A 17242-nucleotide genomic window follows, 5' to 3' on the forward strand; every position below is an offset into this window, starting at 1 on the left:
CCCGCAGCACCACTGCTGCCACCCCCGAACCTACCGACGCCCCCCTCTGCTGCCCTGGACCCTCCCTCCTCTGCCCCAGACCCTTCACTGCTTCCCCCGCCGCCCTCCCCTCCACCGTACCGAACCCTCCGCAGCCCCCCCACCTCCACCCAGGACCCTCCGCCGTCGTCCCCCTCCGCCGCCCTGGACCCTTCGTCGACCCTCTTGCTTCCCCCCCCTCTACAGCCCCTCCCACCACCGACCCTTGCACCGCATCACCCTTACCTCAGCCCAGGCGTTTCCAGATTCAAGACGTTCCAAAATCCGGAAATACCTGAACCTCGGCCCAGGCGTTTCCGGATTCAGTTTCGAAATCCGGAAATATTCGAATGGTCTCGGTCCCAAGGTTCCGGATTTCAGACGCTCTACCTGTATTTTAAAAATCTCTATGAAGTTGTTGCTATCCTGGCCTCAATGTTAACTCCCCATGCCTGGCAGAAGCTAGGCAGGGAGAGCAGTTAAAATGAATTGGGGGACTTGCCTACTCCTTTCATTTGCTGCATTCACACCCGGGTGTAAAAATTGAGACCCATGTGTTGTTCAAAGATTGAGGGTTTTTAAAGTATGTTTACTAGATTATATGTATTGTACAATATGTGTATATATTCCTTCCTTTTATTTGCTCACTTACCACATTGCATATCTCTGTGATAATTTTATAATAAATAGGAAAAGCTATAACATTTCCTTCCCAATTTATTTTCTACTTATAACTCCAGTAAACATATTTTTGAAAGGAATTTATTTTTTGAATCCTAAGAAAAATCCAATGAAACTGTTCAATGATGTCACTTTCTCATTGTAATTTCATTTTTTGGTATATTCATATGGTTACCGCACTGAACACTGTTTACCATGGACCAATAAGAGTTGAAGTTTTCAGTCATCCTATTTTCACAGATCAATCACAGCACTGATTTGGAAAAAAAGAATAAGCCATTACTATTATAGAAATAGCCAATTGGCTACCAGGGACCACATGGAAACTATTGACCTATTCCTGGGTCCTGCTGTGTGTTATCCGTGAACGACTCCCCATGTTGCCTTGCTTCCCTTTTAAAATTTATTCCATCTTTCCCCTTTCTACTGCATAGTGCATTCCCTTTGTTGAGTAGCTTTCCTGAATGGCCTAGCTGAGATTGAGAACTTCTTGTGTGAAGAAGCACGTACATTTTGTACTACTGAATTAGTAGACAGAAGCATTGTAGCAATGGGCTACATTTTAAAGATATCTGGGCTGTTCCATAGGAATATGTTCTTAATGGTACATTACAACAGTGACTACATTGAAAAAGAACTTAATTGACTGTAAACCGCTTTGAGATGTCCGGTGGTCGTGAAAGGTGCTATATAAATGCAAGTCTTTTACAATTGTCAAAATAGAGATTTCTGTCATTAGCTTATAAATATGCATAGTTTATCTAAATATCAGACCATGTCAACTTGTATTGAAACTGGAGAGTAACTGGGTTGCTCTTGGATCTTTTCTAGGCCTTCCATTTTGGATGACTACCAGGGGCGCAGCTGATTATTTCTACAAGGCCATAAAACAAGCAAACCAAGCACTAGAGTTTATTTCTAGAGGTATAGAATTGAAAAATAGGGAAGTTATGCAAAACCTGTAACGAACCTTGGTTAGACCACACTTAAGAGTACTGTGTACAGTTCTGGTCACCAGATTATAAAAGGGATATGGAGGCACTGGAGAGGGTGCAGAGAAGATTTACAAGGATGATATCAGAAATGCGAGGGTCTTCATATCAGAACAGGCTAGGTCTCTGTTCTCTTGAAAAAAGAAATCCGAGGGGTGATCTAATAGAGGTCTTTAAAATTATGAAAGGTTTTGATAGAGTGGATAGAGAGAGAATGTTTCCACTTGTGGGGAAGAGCATAACTGGAGGTCATTAATATAAGATAGTTACTAAGAAATCCAATAGGGAATTCAGAAGAAACTTCATTACCCAAAGAGTGGTGAGAATGTGGAAATCGCTCCCTCAGGGAGTGATTGAAGCAAATAGTATAGATGCATTTAAGGGGAGGCTAGACGAGCATATGGGGGAGAAGGGAATAGAGGGTTATGCTGATAGATTTAGATGAGGAAAGACGGGAGGAGGCTCGAGTGGAGCATAAACGCCTTCATGGACTGGTTGGGTCAAATGGACTGTTTCTGTGTTGTATATGTTATGTAATCCTATGTTATTACCCTTTGTAATTTCTATGCGAATATTGGGCCAGATTTTATTAAAAATAAACGGCATCTGAATAATTAATGTGCTAATCAACCAGAAACCTGTAGCAAGGAATCCCGTGTATTGCGAATTGTTTCATGTTGCTGGCCGATTTGCGTCGATCCGCTCTTATTTTGTGTCAACTACATTTCATGATTAACCTATCTGTGATTTTCATGACGTTGTTGCATTTGCACATTAATTGCCCACTAAACAAGTCACAGAAAGTTAAATCTAGTAATTATCAGTGTAAGTGATAATTGTTAATTGCCAATCAACCTATCTTGCCCTGAAAGTTAACAGTTATAAGTGTGGAGTGTCATTTCTTCAAGTTGTGAATTGTTTTAGATGATTTTAAAAATGTCAAATGTTAAATTTACTTTTTTTCCTAAGCTTTTCCTTTTTCTCTTTTTCTCAATCAAATCTATATTTCCCTCTCTTTCTGTACCTGATTTTACATTGGATTCACCCACTTTAATTCTTCCTCCTTTTCATCCTTCAATCTCATTGATTAAGGAGCTACACTGTTTGTCCCCGTTGTTCATCAAGGTTACAGATACCCTGTTGCCCTCACTGCACCGTTATCAGCTCGCACTTCCAGCAATTTTATGGGCAAAAAGTTTTTAAAAATAAACTTGCAATTGTAAGTCTAACTAACTGGGTACACCATAAGATACCCCGCTCCAACAAAATCTGAATTATTTTTGTATGGACTGAAAGAGAGACTGGATGAATGGCTAAATTGAATGTATTATTGTTCCTCTGTGATACTGCATTGAAGCAAAGTGCACTTTATTAAATTAAGACAGATCTTCAAAAATACTGTGACTTTTATCTATTCTTGAATATGTGAAGGAAGCAAAAGATATCTGATGACATTAGCGTTGTGATTCAAAGCCTTTACAGCATGTTAGCAACTGCAGGACAGCATTCAAATGTGTCATTTTGTTTGGACTGTTGCTCGGCAGGGAGAAAGGAAAATCATTAAATGTTTTGCAAAGTAAAAAATGAATTAACTGAGATAGCCTGAGGTATGGCTGAGAAGTGCAGAAATTGGTTGACTGCATCTAGTGTAATTCTTCATGGTACCATTTATTATATTACTTTTAATTGATCATGTCTTGTAGAATACTGTACTCTTCAAATCTGCCTTGAAATATTTGATAACTATTTGCCTGATTTTGAACGATACAGTCTGATTTTGAAGGTGGCTGTCCAGTAATTTTGAGAAATAAAAAAGTAGACGAACATTTTTGTTTAGTTTTCTAATGTTGTCCATTTCATTGTTTGCCTCCACTTTTATCTATCCGAGCAGAGACAGAGCATGTCCAGCAATAGTTTCTCTTCCCTCTCCTACACTATTACCTCTGAACTCCCCCAAGGGTCTGTCCTTACGCCCCCTCCTCTTTGTCATCTACATCTACATGCTGCCCCTTGGCGATAACACCTGCAGACATGGGATCTGTTTGCACATGTATGCTGACAACACCCAGCTCTACTTCCCCACCACCTCGATCGACTCTTCCACTGTCTCTGTGTTGTCAAATGTTCCATTTTGGATGAATTGCATGTTCCTCCAACCAAACATTAGGAAGACTGAAACCATCATCTTTAGTCTGTACCTTCTCTACCGATTCCATTCCCCTCCTCGGCTAGTTTCTTCGACTAAACCAAATAGTTTGCGATCTCAACATTCTACTTAACACCGAACTGAGCTTTAGACCCCATATGCTGTTGATCACAAAGACCAGTTACTTCCACCTCCATAATATTACCTGCCCATTTGCTGAAACCCTGATCCATGCCCTTGTCACCTTCAGACTCGACTATTCAGTGCTTTCCTGGCCAGCCTACCATCCTTCAACCTGCAGCGCTCTCCATTCTCCAACCTCTATAAACATGAGCTCAACCAGAAAATCTGTTGCCTGTATCCTATTCTGCAGCAGGCCCTTCTCACTTTTTACCCCTGTCCTTGCTGACTTACATTGGCTGCCGGTCCCCCAGCACCTCAAGTTTAAAATTCTCATCCTTATGTTTAAATTGTTTCATGACCTCACTCCTCCCTATCTTTGTAACCTCCTCCAGCCCTGCAACATGCCTCCGAGCTCATTGTTCCTCTGACTATAGTGTTTTGTGCATTCCCCCGTCCTTTGCCCCTCCATTGATGGCGTGCATTCAGCCGTCTATGCACCACTCCTGCCTTCCACCCTATCACAGACCTTCCCTTTTGTTCTTTCCTCGCTTCTGAGTCAGAAGGTTGTGGGTTCAAGTCCCACTCCAGGAACTTGAGCACAAAAATCTAGGCTGACACTCCAGTGAAGTACTGAGGTACTGCCTGTCAAATGAGATGTTAAACTGAGACCCTGACTACTCTCTCAGATGCAAAAGATCCCATGGCACTATTTCGAAGAAGAGCAGGGGAGTTATCCCCGGTGTACTGGCCAATATTTATCCCTCAATCAACATAACAAAAGCAGATTATCTGGTCATTATCACATTGTGTTTGTGGAAGCTTGCTGTGACTACACTTATAATTACATTTTGGGAGCCCAATTTAAATATGTTAATTAAGTGTGAGACAGGGCACTCTGATACCCCAATATCTGCCAGCAAAAGAAAGGGTAGTATGTCTGGCATGTTGGGGTCATGTGCTGATTTCACTCTTTAACCTCCCCCCCCCCCCCCCCACCCCCTAACCCCTCCCGCCCGTCGTGGGGGATTAATATCGAGACCATTTAGTCACTTTTGTGCTTTGAGCAACTTTTCTAAACTTGTCCTAGATTATTTTGGCTCTTGTATCTTAAATCACTGTCACAAGTAAGTAGCACCCCAAAATCTCTGAGAATGTCTATCATTGTCTTGACAATGGTAAGTTTTCGGTAACATGCTCAGAAAAATTAAACAGTAAATCCTGCCTGGTAGTTGTATTTAGTTATTGCACTTATGTCGACGTAAAATCTTTGTTACAAATTCCAGTGTTCCGTAAATGCCTTCTCAGACGTGGTGACATCAGTTGCTCCATCAAGCGGTCTCATCGTCTGCTCTATATCTATTTGTATGTTAGCATAACTCAGGGATGTGATCTGGACAAAATACTTGTGTCTTTTATGTGAATTTCGTCAACATCTCTGCTAGTGAATTGAGTTACCATTTGGTGAGGAAAAATTTGACACAAAATGTTAAGCAGCTTATTTTCCAATGAATACGTGGAATAACCATTCTGATCAGATTTGCTTAGTTCAATCGGTAAAATGTCATCATCGTCATCATAGGCAGTCCCTCGGAATCGAGGAGGACTTGCTTCCACTCTTAAAAATAAGTCCTCAGGTGGCTGAACAATCCAATACGAGACCCACAGTCTCTGTCACAGGTGGGACAGATAGTCGTTGAGGGAAAGGGAGGGTGGGACTGGTTTGCCGCACGCACTTTCTGTTGCCTGCACTTGATTTCTGCATGCTCTCGGCGATGAGACTCGAGGTGCTCGAAGTCCTCCCGGATGCACTTCCTCTACTTAGGGCGGTCTTTGGCCAGGGATTCCCAGGTGTCAATGGGGATGTTGAACTTATGCAGGGAGGCTTTCAGGGTGTCCCTGTAACATTTCCTCTGCCCCCCTTTGCCTCGTTTGTTGTGAAGGAGTTCCGAGTAGAGTGCTTGCTTTGCGTGTCCTGTGTCTGGCATACGAACAATGTGGCCTGCCCAGCGGAGCTGATTGAGTGTGGTCAGTGCTTCAATGCTGGGGATGTTGGCCTGGTCGAGGACTCTAATGTTGGTGCGCCTGTCCTCCCAGGGGATTTGCAGGATCTTGTGGAGACATCGTTGGTGTTATTTCTCCAGTGACTTGAGGTGTCTACTGTACATGGTCCATGTCTCTGAGCCATACAGGAGGGTGAGTATCACTACAGCCCTGTAGACCATGAGCTTGGTGGTAGTTTTGAGGGCCTGGTCTTCAAACACTCTTTCCTCAGGTGCTCAAAGGCTGCACTGGAGGCGGTGTTGAATCTCTCCTTCAATGTCTGGTCTTGTTGGTAAGAGGCTCCCGAGGTATGGGAAATGGTCCACATTGTCCAGGGCCGTGCCATGGATCTTGATGACTAGGGGACAGTGCTGTAAGGCGAGGTCAGGCTGGTGGAGGACCTTTTTCATACGGATGTTTAGCGTAAGGTCCATGTTTTCATACGTCGACTATGTCCTGGAGTTCAGCCTCTGTATGTGCGCAGGCGCAGGCGTCGTCCGCGTACTGTAGCACGATGACAGAGGTTGGGGTTGTCTTGGACCTGGCCTGGAGACGGCATAGGTTGAACAGGTTCCCACTGGTTCTGTAGTTTAGTTCCACTCCAGCAGGGAGCTTATTGACTGTGAGGTGGATCATGGCAGCGGGGAAGATTGAGAAGAGGGTTGGGGCGATGACGCAGCCCTGTTTGACCCCGGTCCGGACGTGGATTGGGTCTGTGATGGATCCGTTGGTAAGGATCACAGCCTGCATGTCATCGTGGAGCAGGGCGGAGGATGGTGACGAACTTTTGGGGGCATCCGAAACAGAGGAGGACGCTCCATAGACCTTTGCGGTTGACAGTGTCAAAGGCCTTTGTCAGGTTGAAGAAGGCCATGTATAAGGGCTGGCGCTGTTCCCTGCATTTTTCTTGCAGCTGTCATGCTGCAAAAATCATGCACGATGATGTAAAATGAGGTGAGGTAAAATGTATCAAAATATTAAACACACTATGCTACCCAAGTTCAGTTGGTCACTTTGCTTAACTTACACAGAATAACTCTGCTGCATTCTGTCTCAGAGCCCCGGGAAGGACTTTCTCTCCTAGCAGTCAACTGTCATTTTCTGAGGCCATTTTGTCTCTCCAGATTTCCTGTTGCAAATACTAGACATATTTTTCAACTGTCTCTATTTGTGTCTCTTCTTATCCCCCACATTTTCTCAGAGGTCAAAGAGTTTTCCAACACACTGGGTGAAAGGTGTTTTCTGATTACCCAGAAAAGCTAACTAATTGTTTCGTCGCTAGAAGGAAAAAATCTGTTTAGCATATTAACCACCCTTCATCTGGGTGACTTGTTTTTTTATAAACTTGTGAGAATACACATTGCTTTTAAAAACCCAGCATTAAAAGTATCTTTTTTCCTCCAAATCCTAACTGGAAAAGATGTAAAATAAAGCCTGAAACCTGATGATCTTTGAAAACAGTAGTGTAACTTAAAAATATTATGCCAATTTATTAAATAAAAGCTCATCAAGCACATTAATTTATATAGTAGATATCCTTCCATCTAATTTCTTGAATGAACACAATAAAAAAAATTACAATTCTGTTTTATGCCTCTGAGAGCCTAATTAATCTATAGTATTTCTTGAAAACGCAAACTGATAGAAACATAGAAAATAGGTGCAGAAGTAGGCCATTCGGCCCTTCTAGCCTGCACCGCCATTCAATGAGTTCATGGCTGAACATTCAACTTCAGTACCCCATTCCTGCTTTCTCGCCATACCCCTTGATCCCCCTAGTAGTAAGGACCTCATCTTTCTCAATAATTTCAAACTGATCAGTGCTTTTCAAATTCACTTTTTGATTTCAACAGAACAGCACCTTTTTCTATTCCTGAAGAGTTACTGGGACTTTGGGGACCATTCAGATTTTAAAAGAAGTCAGTCATATCATCATCATAGGCAGTCCCTCAGAATCGAGGAAGACTTGCTTCCACTCTTAAAATGAGTCCTTAGGTGGCTGAACAGTCCAATACGAGAACCATAGTCCCTGTCACAGGTGGGACAGATAGTCGTTGAGGGTAAGGGAGGGTGGGACTGGTTTGCCGCACGCTCTTTCTGCTGCCTGCGCTTGATTTCTGCATGCTCTCGGCGATGAGACTCGAGGTGCTCAGCGCTCTCCCAGATGCACTTCCTCCATTTAGGGCAGTCTTTGGCCAGGGACTCCCAGGTGTCGGTGGGGATGTTGCACTTTATCAGGGAAGTTTTCAGGGTGTCCTTGTAATATTTCCTCTGCCCACCTTTGGCTCGTTTGCTGTAAAGGAGTTCCGAGTAGAGCGCTTGCTTTGGGAGTCTCGTGTCTGGCATGCGGACAGTGTGGCCTGCCCAGCGGAGCTGATCAAGTGTGGTCAGTGCTTCAATGCTGGGGATGTTGGCCTGGTCGAGGACGCTAATGTTGCTGCATCTGTCTTCCCAGGGGATTTGTAGGATCTTGTGGAGACATCGTTGGTGGTATTTCTCCAGCAACTTGAGGTGTCTACTATACATGGTCCATATCTATGAGCCATACAGGAGGGCGGGTATTACTACAGCCCTGTAGACCATGAGCTTGGTGGCAGATTTGATGGCCTGGTCTTCGAACACTCTTTTACTCAGGCGGCCGAAGGCTGCACTGGCGCACTGGAGGCGGTGTTCAATCCCGTCATCAATGTCTGGTCTTGTTGGTAAGAGGCTTCCGAGGTATGGGAAATGGTCCACATTGTCCAGGGCCGTGCCGTGGATCTTGATGACTGGGCGACAGTGCTGGACAGGCTGGTGGAGGACCTTTGTCTTACGGATGTTTAGCGTAAGGCCCATGCTTTCGTACGCCTCAGTAAATACATCGACTATGTCCTGGAGTTCAGCCTCAGAATGTGCGCAGACGCAGTACAGGGCACAACGGACATGATTTTTGCAGCGCGACAGCTGCTGGAAAAATACAGGGAACAGCGCCAGCCCTTATACGTGGCCGCCTTTGACCTTACAAAGGCCTTTGACACTGTCAATCGTGAGGGTCTATGGAGCGTCCTCCACCGTTTCGGATGCCCCCAAAAGTTCGTCAACATCCTCCGCCTGCTCCACGACGACATGCAGGCCGTGATCCTTAACAACGATTCCATCACAGACCCAATCCATGTCCAGACCGGGGTCAAAGAGGGCTGTGTCATCGTCCCAACCCTATTCTCAATCTTCCTCGCTGCCATGCTCCACCTCACAGTCAACAAGCTCCCTGCTGGAGTGGAACGAAACTACAGAACCAATGGGAACCTGTTCAACCTTTGCCGTCTCCAGGCCAGGTCCAAGACCACCCCAACCTCTGTCGTCGAGCTACAGTCAGTCATATATAAGCTGAACCAGTGACCGAACACAGTTTTATGTTTGAATAAGTTCTCTCTCCAGTCTGTAACTGATGGAACTTGCAACACGGTTATCAGTACTGATGGTACTGGAATATGAATAATAATCAGTTTGTAAAACGTTTGGCATGGGAATGGTTATGATCCGTTTCCGGGAACATAATCAGTAATGTGCTAACAGCATGCACCCGAACCGGGAGTTCTGGGGTCGGCCTGAAATTAGACCTCAAGCCTCCTTTAATATTTTTTGACGTGGGGTGCCAATCGCAAGGACTGTAGAGTCAGCGGAGAACTCCTGCTCCTCCTGGCTTTACAGGAGCATTAAAATAAATAAACTGACCTGTTGATTCCAGTCGCTGCTTAAGCCGCAGCACCCACTTGGGAATCATGAGCAGCTCCTGTTCTGCTCAACCAAAACCTATGTCTGCAAAGAGTCCTAAGACAGGTATTAGGCCCCTTATTTACACACGTAAGGGGACAAATGCCTGTTTAAGGTGGCCCCCAGGGACACCTGCAAAGTCACCTTTGCCAATATGGCGGGATCCATAAAGGAGGCGTAGATTTAGCTCAGCGATACTCAATTTCTACCCTGTTATGTATTGTGATTGGCTTTAAAGAGACAGCTACTAAATCAAAACTACAACAACATGCATTCATATAGCATCATTAACCTAGAAAAAACATCCTATAGCACTAAACAGAAGTGCAATCAGACAAAATAGGTGCTGAGCCAAGCATGGACATATTGCTTGGTCAAAGAGGTAGGTTGTAAGGAGGGTCTTGAAGGAGGAGAGGGAAGTGAAGTGTGTTGGCTCTGAACAGCTGGAGGCAGACCTGACAATTGTGGGGTGAAGGAGATAAACAAGAGGCCAGAGTCAGAGGAACGCAAAATTCTTGAAGGGTTGTAGGGCTGGAGGAGGTGACAGAGATAATGAGAGGTGAAACTTGGATATTTATATGTGCCCAATTTGGCACATATAATTTTATTTATTTAAGTTTTCGAGGAATGCAGCAGTATTTGTTTAAATAATCTGTGATCCTGTACAGTTCAATAATCATACTTTTATATAAAAAAATGTGCATTTGAATACTCCACAATTACTTCTCACAGAGGTTCTTGAATAGGAAACCTATTTTAAAAAATTGGACAGAGATTGGGTATTTAGAGGAATAGATGTATGAATGTGTAAGCCAGAAATTGGAAAGCTTACTATATTGCAACAAAGCTCTAAATGTTGGCTTGCTTAATTACCTGACAATTTCTGTTTATTACTGCTGATAGCCTGCAAGCAATTTCTGCTGATAATGAAAAGACAGGAGGATGTCTTGGTATTAATAGCAGACTGATTGGACATCATGATATCGCATGGTCTGATGCCTTTGGGTAGGCTATGAATGCTACAGGTTGACAGGCAGGTGATGAGGCAGCTCCAGCCAGGGCCAGCACAGGAGGGCTAGCTAATATGCTGTCTGCCCTGAGGGCCTATAGGAGCACAGTTGGATTATTATGTTAATGCATGAGCCTGCTGCCCTCTTCCTATCCCAGCTGGGTTCCCTGTTGTTAGGAACTGCTTTGTGGTGACAGAGGAGTAATACGCTTCATGATTGAAAGGGCAAAAGAGCTTGGAAAAAAAGAACTGATATGTAAATTTAATGGCAAGACTGTAGGAGGGTTCTAATAGGTGATTTTCTGCAAAGTTCAACAGGAAATGGATCCCATTAGTCAATTTACTGAATGAAATTAATTGTTTTCCCCAAATTTCTGAATGACAGTAATTTATATTCAGTTGATACCTTATTAAGTTATGGCATTTAGATGTTCTATATTGTACATGTTTTGTGACACTGAACAAATTTTTTTATTTCAAAGCATGACCATTGTTTATTCTGCTGGGCTGCAGCTATTGAAAACAGGATTATAGTTCATTTTTGATATGTTAATAGTTGCGTAATATGGAAGGGGATTCATGAAAAATAGTTGCTCAGAAGTAAAGAAATTAATATTTATACATACAGTGTATTTGTAATAATAGAGCAATATATCAATGATTTTAACACTAAATGGGAATTAATCCTATATGTCTATATCGTTTACTGCAAATGCCTATATGGGTAAAGACATTTACTTAGCTTTGGATCTCATGCCAGTATAACTTCAGGGCAAGCCAGCACAAATGGTAGCTTGCAGTGACGCTAAAGTCCATGCTCTGATTCATTGTTTAAAAAAGCACATACAAGTCATCCTAGCAGTTCCTTTCATACTGGGTGGCCAAATGACAAAATATTGCTTGTGCCAGTTTGTAAGTCATGTATTCCAGCTAGCAATCATATGTATATCAATTTTATAGGCTGTTTTGTTGGCACCAACATCGTCTTGATGCATTGCTGACGGTCTTGCTTGTCTATGCGATCAAATTCTAAGAGGTAAATTGAATTCTAAACTGGTGCACTGTAAATGGTGCAAACTATATCTTCATGATCTTGGGCTCAATTTTCCCCAATGCTGTTTTTTGACGTATTTGAACAGTGACACCCGTTTTTTGGGGGGCCTGACTACGCCAAAAAAATCTTTAAAGTTTTCCCGTTCTAATTTTTGAATTTAGCGCTGCGCAGCCTGTCCTTTCGCTTTGGGGGGTGGAGCCGAAGGTCTGCGCCGAAAAAAGGAAGTCTCGCCATCTGCGCATGCGCGAAAAAAAAAGACGTTTTTTACATGACTGGTATGGGCACGCATGCCCAGTACACCTCCCGGTATTCAGCCATTTTTAAAGAGCCAAATGTTTGTGAGAACTTTTATTCTGAGTGGAAAAAATCAGAGCTGCAATATGCAATGCGGCTCAAGGACCAAGAATATCTCCCGGGACGAAGTGGAGGCCCCGGTTGCTGTAATTGAGGCCAGATGGCACGAACTGGACACCAGCTGAGGTCAAAATAAAAGTTTCAACAAAAGAAATGAAGAAACGCTGGAACCAACTTTCACAAGATTACTGTGCAATGGTGACCACCCCGAGGTACGGAGGTCAGTGCAAAAAGGAAGTGGCAGGACATTGGTCAAGCAGTTGGTGTCAGTAATATTTTCATTTATTCACTGGAATTGCAATTGTAAATGTGACCATCTGTATTTCCCACCCAGCAGAAAGACACCCTCTCTAAAAAGTTATATTTTCATCTTTGCAGAGGAAGGTGGCCCACAATAAAAGAGAGAGAACTCTTAACAGGAGGAGGCCCGGCAAATCTGCACCCACTGACACCTGTGCAAGAAAGGGTCGCTGCTTTGATGGGTCCTGCCTGGAGAAAAGCAACCACCACTGCACAAGCTGGGCCCACACGCGAGGGAGAGGGTAAGTCCTGCAAATTCCACAGTCTGGCTTTGCTAAATGTTGAGTACTGCACGGGCTAGCCATGCTTCGGTTCATGGGGATGTCTCCGTCAGCTACGCTTCGGTTGATGCAATGTGCTATCATTCATCGTGCTCCTTCAAATGAGCCTGCTGCCTGCACTGTGTGAATCTACTCATGCCACCTTGCCCCCTCTTCTGCTGCTAACCATTTGTCTGTTCTATTTTTCAGAATTTGAGGCCAACTCTGACGAGACTGAAGCCGATGCAGAAGAAGATTCAGATGCGGAAGAGCCTGAAGAGGAGAACATCTTCCAATCCCACCTACCAGACCAAGAGCATGGTGGTGAGGGGGAGGATGAAGCCCCCACTTTTGTACTCACTCTGAGTGGTGTGAGTGTTGGGACATTTCATGGTTTCACACTGTCCGAGGCTACGGGTCCCAGTGGGGTGCAGCGAGGCACACCCAGGGCCCCACTGTCCAAGGCTGTGGGTCCCAGTGGGGTGCAGCGAGCCACATCCAGGGCCCCACCATCGGAAGCTGCGGGTCCCAGTGGGGTGCAGCGAGCCACACCCAGGGCCCCACTGTCCGAGGCTGTGGGTCCCAGTGGGGTGCAGCGAGCCACACCCAGGGCCCCACTGTCCGAGGCTGTGGGTCCCAGTGGGGTGCAGCGAGCCACATCCAGGGCCCCACCATCGGAAGCTGCGGGTCCCAGTGGGGTGCAGCGAGCACGCCCAGGGTGAGGAGGGGAAGGAGAACTCGACAGCGCTCTCCTGAGATGCAGGATCTAACAGATGTGGTTCAGATGATGGCAATGAGTGTATTGACCTTACGTGATCACTCCTGGACACCATCGGTGGAGTGGGCGATGACGTATCGGAACTGTCGGGAGAAGTAACAACACTCGCGAAAAATGGGAACACTGTCGGTGAACATTAGGAAGGGAATGTCGCAAATAGCAGATACACTGTCGGTGCACATGAGGGAGGGAATGGCTGAGTTAGCTGCTGCAATAAGGGAACATGCCCAGACCCTGCGCCCATTGATGGAATCAACTGCCACTCCCACTCCAATCCCCAGACCAGCCTCTGAAGATGCCCAAGCCGGGCCTTCCACATTACTGCCTGCCCACGCCCCCCCCAACAAGAAATGCGCATTACCCGAGATGCTCGAAAGAATAAGCTTGGTACCAACCCGAGAAATTCTGCGCCACTGCCAGTGGGCACGGGTGGAGTCACCAAGACCAAGCGCATCGGGCGGACTTGGAATAAGGTGGAGGAGAGATGGGTGCAGCCTTTGTTTGCGGCTATTGTTGTTGTTGTTGTTGTAACTTCTCAAATTAAAAGTTTTTTGTAAGTGTTGTAAATTTACAAATTTAAAAGTTTGTAAGTGATCTTAACCGAATAGTTTAAAGTTTGATACAAGAATATTTTTATTAAAGTTAAGTTAAGTACAAACAAGTGTTAAAATTTTGAATAAAATATATTTTAAATTATAACTGAATCATTTACATCATTTGTTCCATTATTAAGACAACACAACATTACGGAACAGGTCCAAACAGTAAACACGGTCCATGTGGAATAGTTGCTGCTGAGCCTTCAGGCAGCAAAGCGTTCACGGCTGAGCTGCTGGCGCAAGGTTTGAGCAAACGTTAAAGGGGCACGATGACCTGCCCTCCACTGCAGTCGTGCTCCGGGTTCAGGTAGTTGCATGGTTTCCTTGTCCTCCTCCTCCTCCTCGTCATCTGCATCTTCCTCCTCATCATCAGTCACTCTCACCTCAGGTGGCTCTTCTACTATCAGCTGCTGTTGCCTCATGATGGCTAAGTTGTGCAGCATGCAGCAGACAACAATGAACTGATCGACAATCTCAGGACAGTATTGCAAGTAGCCTCTGGAATGGTACAGGCATAGGAAACGCTGCTTCAAGATGCCAATGATCCTCTCTATTATGCTGTGTGTCGCAATGTGTGACATGTTGTATTCTCGCTCCGCTTCCGTCCGGGTTACGTGTGGGGGTGTCATGAGCCAGTTGGCGAGGCCGTACCCTTTGTCCCCAAGCAGCCAGCTCTGCCCTTCTGGCTTCTGCTGAAACATGGCAGATATAGCGCTCTCACGTAGCATGAAAGCATCATGGGTGCTCCCAGGGTATCTTGCATCAACTGCCATGATGCGATGCATGTTGTTACAGACGAGCTGTACGTTCATCGAGTGGAAGCCTTTTCTTTTCCTCTATATCTTTGAATTGTCCAAAGGTGCTCGCAAGGCGATGTGGGTACAATCAATGCAGCCCTGTACCTTGGGGAAGCCAGCATTCCTGGAGAAGCACACAGCCCTGTCAAGCATTGCCTGAGCGGTAATGGGGAACTTTATGCAGTCATAAAGGTGAATGGGAAAATACATGGCAGATGAAGTATAATGTGGACAAATGTGAGGTTATCCACTTTGGTGGCAAAAACAGGAAGGCAGATTATTATCTGAATGGTGACAGATTAGTAAAAGGGGAGGTGCAACGAGACCTGGGTGTCATGGTACATCAGTCATTGAAAATTGGCAGGAGGTGAAGAAGTCAAATGGCATGTTGGCCTTCATAGCGAGAGGATTTGAGTAGAGGAGCAGGGGGGTTTTGCTACAGTTGTACAGGCCTTGATGAGGCCCACACCTTGAATATTGTGTACAGTTTTGGTCTCCTAATCTGCTATTGAGGGAGTGCAGTGAAGATTCCTGGGATGACTCAACATCCAAGGGTATTCAACATTTAGGAAGGATAGACAGAAAGGAAAAGGAGGCGGGGTGGCGTTGCTGGTTAAAGAGGAAATTAATGCAATTGTAAGAAAAGACATTAGCTTGGATGATGTGGAATCGGTATGGTTGGAGCTATGGAATACCAAATGGCAGAAAACGCTAGTGGGAGTTGTGTACAGACCTCCAAACAGTAGTAGTGATGTTGGGGAGGGCATCAAACAGGAAATTAGGGGTGCATGCAATAAAGGTGCAGCAGTTATCATGGGTGACTTTAACATGCATATAGATTGGGCTAACCAAACTGGAAGCAATATGGTGGAGGAGGATTTCCTGGAGTGCATAAGGGATGGTTTTCTGGACCAATATGTCGAGGAAATAACTAGGGGGGCAGGCCATCTTAGACTGGGTGTTGTGTAATGAGAGGATTAATTGGCAATCTCGTTGTGCAAGACCCCTTGAGGAAGAGTGACCATAATATGGTGGAATTCTACATTAGGATGGAAAAATGAAACCGTTAATTCAGAGACCATGGTCCAGAACTTAAAGAAGGGTAACTTTGAAGGTATGAGGCGTGAATTGGCTAGGATAGATTGGCGAATGATACTTAAGGGGTTGACAGTGGATGGGGCAATGGCAGACATTTAGAGACTGCATGGATGAACTACAACAATTGTACATCCCTGTCTGGCGTAAAAATAAAAAAGGGAAGGTGGCTCAACCGTGGCTATCAAGGGAAATCAGGGATAGTATTAAAGCCAAGGAAGTGGCATACAAATTGGCCAGAAATAGCAGCGAACCTGGGGACTGGGAGAAATTTAGAACTCAGCAGAGGAGGACAAAGGGTTTGATTAGGGCAGGGAAAATAGAGTATGAGAGGAAGCTTGCAGGGAACATTAAAATGGAATGCAAAAGCTTCTATAGATATGTAAAGAGAAAAAGGTTAGTAAAGACAAAGGTAGGTCCCCTGTAGTCAGAATCAGGGGAAGTCATAACTGGGAAAAAAGAAATGGCAGACCAATTGAACAAGTACTTTGGTTCGGTATTCACTGAGGAGGACACAAACAACCTTTCGGATATAAAAGGGGTCAGAGGGTCTAGTAAGAAGGAGGAACTGAGGGAAATCCTTATTAGTCGGGAAATTGTGTTGGGGAAATTGATGGGATTGAAGGCCGATAAATCCCCAGGGCCTGATGGTCTGCATTCCAGAGTACTTAAGGAGGTGGCCTTGGAAATAGCGGATGCATTGACAGTCATTTTCCAAGATTCCATTGATTCTGGATCAGTTCCTATCGAGTGGAGGGTAGCCAATGTAACCCCACTTTTTAAAAAAGGAGGGAGAGAGAAAACAGGGAATTATAGACCGATCAGCCTGACATCGGTAGTGGGTAAAATGATGGAATCAATTATTAAGGATGTGATAGCAGCGCATTTGGAAAGAGGTGACATGATAGGTCCAAGTCAGCATGGATTTATGAAAGGGAAATCATGCTCGACAAATCTTCTGGAATTTTTTGAGGATGTTTCCAGTAGAGTGGACAAGGGAGAACCAGTCGATGTGGTGTATTTGGACTTTCAGAAGGCTTTCGACAAGGTCCCACACAAGAGATTAATGTGCAAAGTTAAAGCACATGAGATTGGGGGTAGTGTGCTGATGTGGATTGAGAACTGGTTGTCAGACAGGAAGCAAAGAGTAGGAGTAAATGGGTAATTTTCAGAATAGCAGGCAGTGACTAGTGGGGTACCGCAAGGTTCTGTGCTGGGGCCCATCTGTTTACATTGTACATTA

At 44.8% G+C, this 17242-nt stretch overlaps 1 protein-coding gene across 9 annotated transcripts in view; it reads left to right on the top strand.

Annotated features, from left to right (window-relative positions):
- Window positions 1-17242, top strand: part of slc10a7 (solute carrier family 10 member 7) — a 542484-nt gene that overhangs the window by 63482 nt on the left and 461760 nt on the right. For 2 of the 9 annotated variants that reach the window (XR_011588257.1, XR_011588261.1), the window contains one exon: window positions 1531-1623. The exons of the other annotated variants lie outside the window; for them this stretch is intronic. The gene's annotated coding sequence lies outside the window, so the exon portion shown is untranslated. The remainder of the gene's footprint in view (window positions 1-1530; window positions 1624-17242) is intronic. 9 annotated transcript variants of the gene reach the window in all.

Source organism: Pristiophorus japonicus, chromosome 2 (genome assembly GCF_044704955.1).
Source record: "Pristiophorus japonicus isolate sPriJap1 chromosome 2, sPriJap1.hap1, whole genome shotgun sequence".
Taxonomy (NCBI): Eukaryota; Metazoa; Chordata; class Chondrichthyes; family Pristiophoridae; genus Pristiophorus; species Pristiophorus japonicus.